This window comes from Neopsephotus bourkii, unplaced genomic scaffold (assembly GCF_033783945.1).
Source record: "Neopsephotus bourkii isolate Nb327-2 ecotype Australia unplaced genomic scaffold, CSIRO-AGI_Nbou_v1 NB_753, whole genome shotgun sequence".
NCBI lineage: Eukaryota > Metazoa > Chordata > Aves > Psittaciformes > Psittacidae > Neopsephotus > Neopsephotus bourkii.
Genome location: NW_026901251.1, coordinates 376,424 through 386,953, shown reverse-complemented (window position 1 = coordinate 386,953; position 10,530 = coordinate 376,424). Strand labels below are relative to the sequence as shown.

The window sequence follows — 10,530 nt, the reverse complement described above, 5'->3', positions numbered from 1 at the left end:
ATAATTTTCACAATGATTTAATTTCTAAAGTGCATGTACTTCATATGTTTCAAACTCTGCTACCCTTTTATCAAGCTTTATGCAATTTTTGAAGTATTTTGTTTCTTTTAAGAGCTATTAATCAACAGTGGAAAAAAAATGTTCACTCAACCCCAAATGTTAACTCAGTATTTAATTTCTAAAATTAACTGAAGTGCAGAGTTAACATTTTTTTAAAGCATTCATAATAGTATTGACATAAAAACTAATTCACTATTTATTGCCAGTTGGAAAAAATGCCAGGAATTCATGGCAATTTCATAGCCACGCAACTCTACAGGTGATGAGGTCTGCTAAGGCTTTAATAAGTTTGTGATAGATCTGTGACTCATTTACACTTAGTCTCCCAGTACCAGTAATATCTGCAGTGAAAAATATGATTGCTTTGAGACGCATATTTACCTTCTTTTTTTAAGCTGAGACCCATGTTGAAGGCTAATTAACCTATAAAAACTACAGTGTCCAACTATTGCATAGTGACAAGCGGTTTGTTTTCATCATGAACAAGCTGCAATTAATATTTGAGTACATATTAAGTTATGGTTATTTTCATCACATCCGCAGACAATATCAGAACATTTTGAGAGGTACTACTAAGGGAGAAATAGAATCAAAATACACTTGAGTCAATTTACTCTCCTGAAACAATAAATAAATTAATTTGCTTTATGCAAATAATACTTCATTTTTTTTCTCAGTCAACCTTTAATTACGATAACACAAAGTCTACTAAAATAATTAAATATGTGCAGAGGAGAATAAATGAATTATTTTTACACAAATATTTGTAGCAAAAGAAAGAAAAGTGTCTTTATGATCTAATGAATAGCTAGTGGGCACAAACCAGGAAAATCTGCAAGTCAGCCAATTGAAATTCAAAGGGAAGCTAATCATCTGAACTCAAATTCCCAGTCACCCATGGCAGAAAACAGGATTACATGCTGTTTCTAGAGAAAAGGGAATATGAAATACAGTATCAAGATATTAAGGCTATAACCGTGCAACACTTTTCTTGCAACATTTTTCCCCCAGAGAAACAAATATTAAGGAATTGCTAAAATGATTGGTTTATATATAAAGCATCTATTTTCTTTTTTCCCTGTTTGTAAGTGGGGCTAAAGCTTTCCCACAGATGCCTGGGGTAGTGGAGCTCCCTCCAGGAAGGAGGAGGATAATGCAGGCAGCAAGACCAGAGCACTGATAATGGGACCAAGATAATGCAGATGTTATTCTTAGTTTTAGCAGATCTCATCTATAACTTGGTAAAAACCCCACCAGATTTATTCCACCCTTCATTTTAGTTCTGTAAAAAATTATTTCAGAGGTCTATATTTATAGAGAGGTAATACTTGGAAGACAGATTATTCCTGTAAAAGACAAGTAGAGGTGGATAGTCGAAATTCATTCTTAGGTTTCAATGCTGCCAATTGTGTCTTACAAGGAACATTTCAAAGGTACCACGTCCTTGGACAAAAATGAGAAACATTTTGTACAAGAGTTTCTTATGCTAATTAAAAAACACCCATTTCATGATTTCTGAATGAGATGCTGTGGGTGATTTTTTATATCTGTGAGCAAAACAGTGCTGGAATTGCACGAGGGCTTCCTTTGCCCTGGAATCAACACCTCTTGGGAAATGCTGTAACAGAGCTGGAGCTTCAGCTCAGTACCTTCATGTTTTTTGTAATGAGTAATAATTTGGTACATGCATTTATAGCACAGAAAGCCTCTGCAGTAGGAATATCCTGCAATAGGTTTGAGAAAAGTGGTAGGTCCTGCTTCACCACAGTTACTGGTGAAGTGTATTTGCTACTTTTATCAACTGCAAGCCCTCATCCAGCCTCCCATGGATCCCCACCCTTACCCATGGGACCAGGACCACGTTTCAGCTCCGTCTGGAGCCATCAGTCCCTGCTGTAGGACACATGCACACAGTGCAGGCTTACCTACCTGCAGTTCTCTCATAACCACTCCTGTGCCTGGCCATGGACTTTGCTGAATTGGATCCTCATCTGTGGTTTGTCTTCCCAGCTTTACCTTGGACTTGACTTTGTCACTATATCCTAGTCCCCAGGAAGACACTGAGCCTCGCAGCACCCTGACAACACCCAGGAATATGTGCATGCTGGTAAGTCATGGCAAAAAAAACCCAGGGGCAAACAATGACTTTTCTGACAGACAGCAAACCAAGATGATCTAAAGGCAGGGACAGGCTGTGCTGAGAAGAAAGGGCTATGAGTAAAAACCATGTTCATGTTCAGCAGATGTCACGAAGGTGTGGCTGGAGAAGCACGCAGTGGTGTTGGGAATCATTTCACAGCATTCCTGGCTAGGAGAGTTGGGGGAAAGCTCCAAAATTTTGAGACTATCTACATGATGGAAGAGCAATGCTGATTATTCAGTAGTTAAAGGACCTGGCATACTTCACTCATTAATGCAGAAATGAAGTGAGTTGCACAACTGTGGGCTGGGGTCAGTTTCTCGAGAAACATCAGCAAATGGTGAATAGCTCGAAGCCCAGAAGGTTTTCCCTAGAATAGGTGTAAGTTATGCATGCAAACCTAGCGCACTAAAGCAGAAAACTACCTAGATTTTACAGGACTGTCAAACTAGGCCTGGTTCTTTGTTTTTCATGTGCATCACAGAGCATACATACACCTATCATGTTCCTCAAACCAAGAGGCACCTGCACCCTCCTTCTCTGCAGTGAAGCAGCCATTCCTGGCGTCTCCAGCAAATGCTGAATTCATTCACAGAGCACCATGTTGCTGCTATGGAACTGAGGAGCGAAATCCAAGCTAAAGCAGCTGCCCTTTCTAGTGAAGGATTGTAGGGATGCTATGGTAGCTTCAGGTGGCAAGGCTTGCCTCATCCCTCCCTAAGCAGAAACACCCATCCATTTCCTTGGCAGCTCATTTTTAACCCCTCACCCTGACTGGGAGCTGCGAGTGTGAAAAAATATTGAGCATCTGAAAGCATTTGATGATTAAATAGTCATTGCTCCCTTCATCCTCCCACAGGCAGACACTTGGGCCAGGCTGAAGATGCTGGGTAGATCATGTCCTAATACCCATCTGTCAGGGATTATCTGTAACAGGCATACTTTTGTACATAAGCCTTAATACCTCTTTGCAGAGTTGTTTCAACTTTGGGGCAAAACTGTGATTTTTATTCCATCCACAAAAATTGTCTCAACTATATATTAATGCTCTTTAATGCCAGGAACATAGCAACCATTTTATGAACTATGGCTATATCCACATATATTTCAAAATTTCAAAATGCTTTAATCAATTAAATAATTTGCATATTACATACAATATTTGAATTCCACTGTGTCATCTTTTTACTACCTGTGAAGATAACAGACATAAATTCTTTCACATCCTTTATTATCTTTCATTTTTTTAGTTTTCTTATGGAGACTTATAGGTGCTACAGAGTGCAAATTAGTTATACTCAAATAATACTTAGTTATACTCAAATAATACTTTTTTGCCCCCTCCCAACAGTTTTGAAGTTTACAACGTGTAAAATTGATTTCTAAATGCACAGAGGGTAATTTTATCTTCTTTTGGTGAAAAAATGGGATAATTGTGATAATGCAAAGAAAAATTTTGTTACTGAGGACAATACAGAAAAAAGTAATTTATAATTTTCTTAGATCCTACTATTTACTGCATATGATTTTTTACTTGATTTTAATAAATTAATTACTAAGGTAGATAACATAGATAATTTCCCTGAAACTAGTTAAAAACCTTTGTTACAATTTTATCCAAACTCTCCTTTAGGTTAAAATACCCACTAATGACATGCAAGCCAATCATTGATTCACATAAATAATAACAGCACCGAACATGACATACAAGCTGAGTGTAAAATTTGGCATTAAGGAATGAATTTAAGACTATGAACTTCGCAGTTTGGCTTTGAGATTCTCTGCTGTTTGGCTTCAATGTATGTGGGTTTAAATTCTCCAAGCTTTGAGATAATTTAAAAAGCTCAGGATTTCAAAGTAAAATTTACATAGAATTTACAGAATTGCTAATATCCTGTTTACACGTGAAAAGGGGGATTTTAATGTCTAAGCGTATTTGGCTCCAGTCTGAAAAAAACGCCACGTTTATCTTTGAGTCTATGTTTGTGTGAGTTTTAAATGGATTGACAAGAGCTCTTGAGAAATAAATCGTGGCACCAAGGAATATTATGGAATATAGCTGCAGCCTTTTTGGCCACCCACAGACTGTAAAATACTATTTTGGTCTCTTATCATTTCCCCAGTCAGATTTTCAGACTACAAGCCACGGTGACAAATGACACATTGTTCTATGTGAGTGTGCCAGATACTGGAAAATTAAGGGGGTGTTTTCTGTTTGTTTGTGGGCTGGGGCTTTTTTTTTTTTTTTTGTTGTTGTGTGTGTGCTTTTTTGGTTTTTGTTTGTTTTTGGTTGGTTTGGTTTTTAAGCTTAGTTTAGACTAGTTGTGGGGAAACATGGGGGAATATGTTCATAGACTTTTCTGGACTTGGTTGTGTGGATTATTACCAGTATGTGAATGGAAACTAAAACCAATGCAAAGTCATCAAAAACTGGGAATGAGCTCTGCATTTGTAATTCAGTATAGGGAATACAAAAGTGCTGAAAGATGACCCTGTGACCTACTTATCATAAAGCATGTGACACCTGACCTTGAATGAGTTACATCTGCTATTGTAATTGGTGTCTTTTCCAAAAGTGGATATTAAGAAGAAATTAATTCTATACTCATAGAGTCAATGAAACATCCATCAGTGCTATATGTTTCACTTGAATTTGCTTGATAGTCTTCTTAAAAAGTTCTTCTTACAGACTGATAATGTCTTTTTATTGAGCATTTTTATGTGAATAAACAAGACCCAGGACTTTGTAAGAATTAAAAACACATCTAGAGAGCTATTAAAGGCAGTTCGTAATTGAAAAAAAAAGAGTGCTTGTAAATGAACATCAACCATGCCTGGTTTCAGGTACTGAGTTTTATATGTAAAATAGGAGTATATATTGCCTTCATTTGCAGATTGAAGTGTGTTTCATGTTGTTGATTGCTTAGAACTGATGAAGTCCCATCAAGGAAAAAATAGGTAACAGTGGAGAGCCATGATGAGGTGTCAGGACCTGCGACATGAATGGAGAACCCACTGTTCTGGTAATATTGGACAAAAAGGCTCTTCTCTCTACTCCCCAAAGCATTTGTAGTAACTTTCTTATATATCCATCTTACTTGTTCACTACTAGTAGTAGTTTCTTTCCTATTGTCCTGGGTTCAGCAGTAGCAGTCATTTTTCTCCTTCTTAGTAGCTGATGCAGTGCTGTGGTTTTGACTTTCAGCCTGGGAACAATGCTGATAACACCAATGTTTTTAGTTGCTGCTCTTTAATATTTACTCTGACCAAAGACTTTGTGAGTCTCATGCTCTGCCAGGGAGGAGGGGAAGCCGGGAGGAAGCAGAGACAGGACACCTGACCCAAACTAGCCAAAGAGGTATTCCATACCACAGCACGTCATGCCCAGTATATAAACTGGGGGCAGTTACCCAGAAGGGCTAGATCACTGCTAGGATCGGGCTGGGTATCAGTTGGCGGATGGTGAGCGGTTGTATTCTCTTCCCTTGTTACTTCACTTATTATTGGTGGCAGCAGCAGTGATTTGTGTTATACCTTAGTTACTGGACTGCTCTTTTCTCAACCCCTGGGAGTTACATTCTTTCGATTTTCCTTCCCATCCCTCAGGAAGCAGGGGGAGGAAGTGGGGGTGTGTGCTCGAACGGCTGTGTGGTTCTTATTGCCAGCTGGGCTTAAAGCACAACACCTATGCACTTTTCAAAGGCCTAGTTCTCTGCTCTTAGTTTCCTAGCTCTTTCACAGGGAAGCTTATGTGTGACAGATGCACCAGCATTCAGCTGCCAAATGTCAGAATTGCTGCCTGCAATTAAAATGAACTGTAACTAGAAGAAAAGAGATTGGGTGCTGTAATAATTTTGCCAAGGCAAAAGAATACAAATGACCTATTGCAGATAGGCAGTCAATACAGTTTTACAAAGGATGTCACCTGCTCTCTTGTTGGGTGACATTCTTCCTTTCACTCCCATCTTTTTAAAACAATGCGCCTTTACCTTCATGCTTAGCCTCTATTTCTTCCATTTCTTAATGGTGTCCCTCATTTGTCACTCTATCCTTCTTGGTGACTTTAGTGGTGCCAGTCTGCTGAAGTTGCAGAACCTACAACAGAAGCCAACATGCTATCAGCGTAATTACGCAAAATCTCTTATTTAGTGTTGGACATACTACACAAAAACAATTATGGCTCACACACTCTGACTTTAAGTGTTGCTTCATGTTCTTAACTACATGGTAAGCTTACCTGAAATCTGATTTCTGTATAAATCTTGTGTTTGTGCTGCTTGAAGCAAAAATACAACACTAAATTAAAATTCTAATTGTGTGTAGAACTGGCAGTCACACTTCATAAAACCATGTGGCATCAGTTTGATAATGATTTAAAGGATTATGCACTGTTTTCACCTTTTCTTTTTTTTTTTTGGTAGAGTTCATCTTCAGCATTCTCTTACTGCTAACGAAACCTGTAACTAACACATGTAGTCTAATGAACATAGGAACAGTTTGAGAGATCCCAACTTGAAAATTATAACAACTTTCTCTTGTGAAAACGAAATAATGCTTGAACTATCCTACTCTTCATTGTCACACAAATTAAAAATGGAGAGGTCTCTATGAAGGATGACAGAACTTCAGAGAATTGCAGACTCACAGCATCATTAGGGTCAGAAGGCGTCTCTGGGAGATCACCTGGTCCAACCCTTCGGGCAAGGCAAGGCAGGTTACACAGGAATGCATCCAGGTGGGATTTCAATGTCTCCAGAGAAGGAGACTCCACGACTTCCCTGGGCAGCCTGTTTCAGTGCTCTGCCACCCTCAACACAAAGAAGTTCTTCCTCATGTTGAGGTGAAACTTCCTGTGTCTTAGTTTATGGCCATTGCTCCTCATCCTGTCACTGGGCTCCACTGAAAAGAGTCTGGCAGCATCCTCCTGGAACCCTCCTTTGAAGTATTTATATGCATTAATGAGATCCCCTCTAAGTCTTCTCTAGACTAAGCTTCTTACAGGTGGAGGAACACTGTATGTACCAATTAATCTATACCCAGGTTTGCAAGTGCTGTGCGAAGGTGCCTTCAATACTTCGAACAAGGAGGTTGTCCCTGTTGGAATTTGAATGTGGAACTGGCTCTATCCAGAGTACTTAAAAATCATAGAATACTATTTTTTCCACTTTATTTAAAAACTGTACTCTCTGTGGCTGTGACGACTTTCTCAGCAGGGCATGAGCAAGGAGGGCTACTGTACCACTTCTGTGTTTGAATAGGTTTTGGTTCACTACATTTCACTTCTTTCAATTCTCAGACATGCATTTCAATCATCTTAGTGCTAATACCTGTATAGTTGTAATAATTTATTTTTTCAGTCGTGTCAGGAGAACTGTCAGCTGAAACGATTCAATCTTGTGCTAGAACCACAATAGGGCAGATAACTTGGTTAGCTTATAGCTATCAAGAGCTCTGTTAACATTAATCAGTATTAAGAAACAAGGAGAAATAAGGATCTGTATTTCTAGATAAGAACTGAAGTACAAATCTGTTCAATTAGGCATGTAACCTATCACTGCATATTCTCATGCATTTATCAACTCCACAGTTAACTGTACTCTCCACAGCAACTCTATTATTTAGCTTGCATGAACCTGCCTTTTAAATCCTTTTCCCCTTTAATGTCTTGCTGCATGTTATTGAAGTTAGTATTTATAAAAGGAATTCATAAGGAACAGAAACATTTTTGTTTGCACCAGCTCGGTGGAAGAGGGCCCCTTAACTGTAAGACACATATGAAAATTACTTTTCATTCCAAGCAGACTAAACGAGTGGAAAGGAAAAGAGCTGGCAGAGGAGACACAGAGAAGCAAAAGCTCAATCTCCTTTTACGGGTCTTTTAATCCTCCATGATTGACCACAAAATCCTCAGCCTGACCACAAAAAAAAAACATTTCCAAGAGCTAAAACGGGCCCCAGAGGATGCGACAGAGGCCACGGCAGCTCCCCCCATCTTCAGTCCAACCGCAGCACCCAGACGGGGCGGCTCTGCCCAACACCGTGCAGCAGCACCGGCCCTGTTTCGTGCAGCACCCGCAGCTCCCCACAGCGGCGGCCCGGCCCGCCTCCCGGCCCAACGCGGGGTCCCTGCGCCCTCACGCAGCGCGGAGGAGCGCCTTGCCGAGAGACGGCGGCTCCCCGCGGACTCCATCCTTCTCCCTCTTCCCGCGGCAGTCGGTCACCACCTTCTTCCCCGCAGCCTGCGCGGAGCCGAGTTGGCGCCTGGCGGCCCCCGACCCCAGAGGAGAGCTGGCTGTCCCGAGGCAGCCGCCCCTCACCGGCCTCTGCATGTCGGGTCTGTGCACATACATAATGTTTGCACATATATATATGTGTGTGTGTGTGTGTGTGTTTATCTCACCGAAACGTTATACCGTATCACTTTCAGCGCTGCTCCCCGGCAGGGTATCCGGGACGCTCCTAGGCGAGGGCTCGCAGGGGCTTTAGGGAGGCACATGGGAGCATGCCTCACCCATTTTGCTCCTTGTCCGACGTAGCCCGTAGGAGCGGGGCTCGCCGCAGAACCGCGGCCCAGGGAGACGGGACGGGATGGGGAATTCGAAGAGGAGGAGATCGCGCCCGAGCCGCAGCCTGACAAAGTGGTAAAACCAGCACCTAATTTCTTACGAGCACGGGGGTCGGTGTGCGTCGTCCCTGGACCCAGTCGCGGCCAGGAGAACCGGCAGCCGGAGAAGTTAAGCAGAAACGGAGGACCTCTGAGGCGGAGGGGGGGAGACGGGGGGGGGCACGGACACAACTTTACCGCTTAGATACGGGGAGAGCCGACAGCCGCAGAGCCCCAGGACCGGGGTACTGGGCTCCGCAGCCAAACGCACTCTCTGCGGCCTCGGGGGACGCCGCCTCCCCCTTGCGGGTCGGCAGCTCCAGGGGCGCCAGCAGCGCCGAGGCCGGGAGCGCTCCCCGACTGCCGGCCGGTAGCGGCCCCCTGCGGGACGCACCGCAGCGCCCCGCCTCACCGCCCGCTCGCCCCGCTTCGCCACGGGGGCCGGCCTGGGGGAGGGCTGCGCGTCACCGGATCCCGGGGCGGCTGCAGCGGGGCGGCGTTACGGAGCTCTCCGGGAGCGGCGAGCGTGGGGCAGGCGGGGTCCCGGGCGGGGCCGGCATCACCGCGGCTGGCTACGGCCGCGGTGGCGGCGGCGCCCCGCCTCGCCTCCCCTCGCCTCGCCTGGCCGCTCCCCGCCGCGGAGGGGCGGCGCTGCCTCACCGCACTCCCCCGCCCGCCGCCCCCGCTCCGTCTCCGGGAAGGGCGCAGGGAGCCCCACGCTCCCCCTCGGCGCGGCGGCGGCTCGGGTGCGATGCCGTGTTAGCCGGAGGCCGTCGGGAAGGGGCGCGAGTTGCCGGGGCTGCGGTGGCACTATGGGCACCGGGCTGGGGGCGGCGGCGGCCGCACTCCCGGAGCGCTCCGGCTGAACCCGGCGATGTGCCGGCGCCTTGTGGAAATATTTGGGCAATAGCGCGGAGCGGTCCGGGAGGACGAGCGGCACGGCGATTCACCAGCTGAGAGGAGGTCGTCCGGCCGTGGTGCGCAGGCAAGTAAGTGCTTCTCTGCCTCTCTCCTTTCTCTGCATTACCTTCGTCGCGAGTGACTTTTAAAATGCAGCTACCGCCGGCCCGCTCCTGGTTTGGAGGCAGGGTGATCGGCGGCGCCAACGGCAATTTTCAGGCGTTTGAGTGCGGAAGGTTGGTGGCTGGGATTGCGGGGAGCCCCGCTCCAACTCCGCCAGTCCGCCGCGGGCATCTCGCCGGTGCGGTGCTCCGGGGTGGTGGCCGGGAAGGAAGCGCCGTGTCCCAGTGCTTCTTCCACTTGCAGCTGGGAGAGGTGATGTCTTCTAATAGGCGTTAATATAAAATGTCTTTCTTTTTGTGCTGAGGTGTAACAATTGTAGAAGACTCTTAATTGCTTTATATCAGTGCTTCTTGCAGGAGAGAGGCAGGGTGTTAGCCTTTCCGACCCATTTGAAAGGATTACGCTAGTGAACCCAGAGTTTTGATATTTATGCCTTTAACTTTCTTGTGCCCTACCTAGTGATTTCCTTTGAGATGCTGTTGCTGCGAGGCTATGGTTTGTCCAGCCTTGTTTGTTTGAATAGTTTTAGCTTGTGGGTATTTATTGCTGTACTTGACATTGCCATGAAACAAAAAGTTGACTATGATTTATTTCAGTATATGGAGCACAGATTGCAGGCAGGGGACTAATTCTGCTCTCGGAGGAGCTCCACTTCAAAGGAGGAGGCCCATGGGGCTGTAATCTCTTGCTAAAAACTCAGAGA

At 44.6% G+C, this 10,530-nt stretch overlaps 1 protein-coding gene across 5 annotated transcripts in view; it reads left to right on the top strand.

Annotated features, from left to right (window-relative positions):
• Window positions 1-9,467: 9,467 nt before the first annotated feature.
• SNTG1 (syntrophin gamma 1) overlaps window positions 9,468-10,530 on the top strand; it is a 305,233-nt gene continuing 304,170 nt past the window's right edge. For 2 of the 5 annotated variants that reach the window (XM_061354827.1, XM_061354829.1), the window contains exon 1: window positions 9,469-9,793. The gene's annotated coding sequence lies outside the window, so the exon portion shown is untranslated. Of the gene's footprint in view, window positions 9,794-10,530 lie in introns of all 5 variants that reach the window. The other 3 variants (XM_061354828.1, XM_061354830.1, XM_061354826.1) reach the window with 3 other exon arrangements.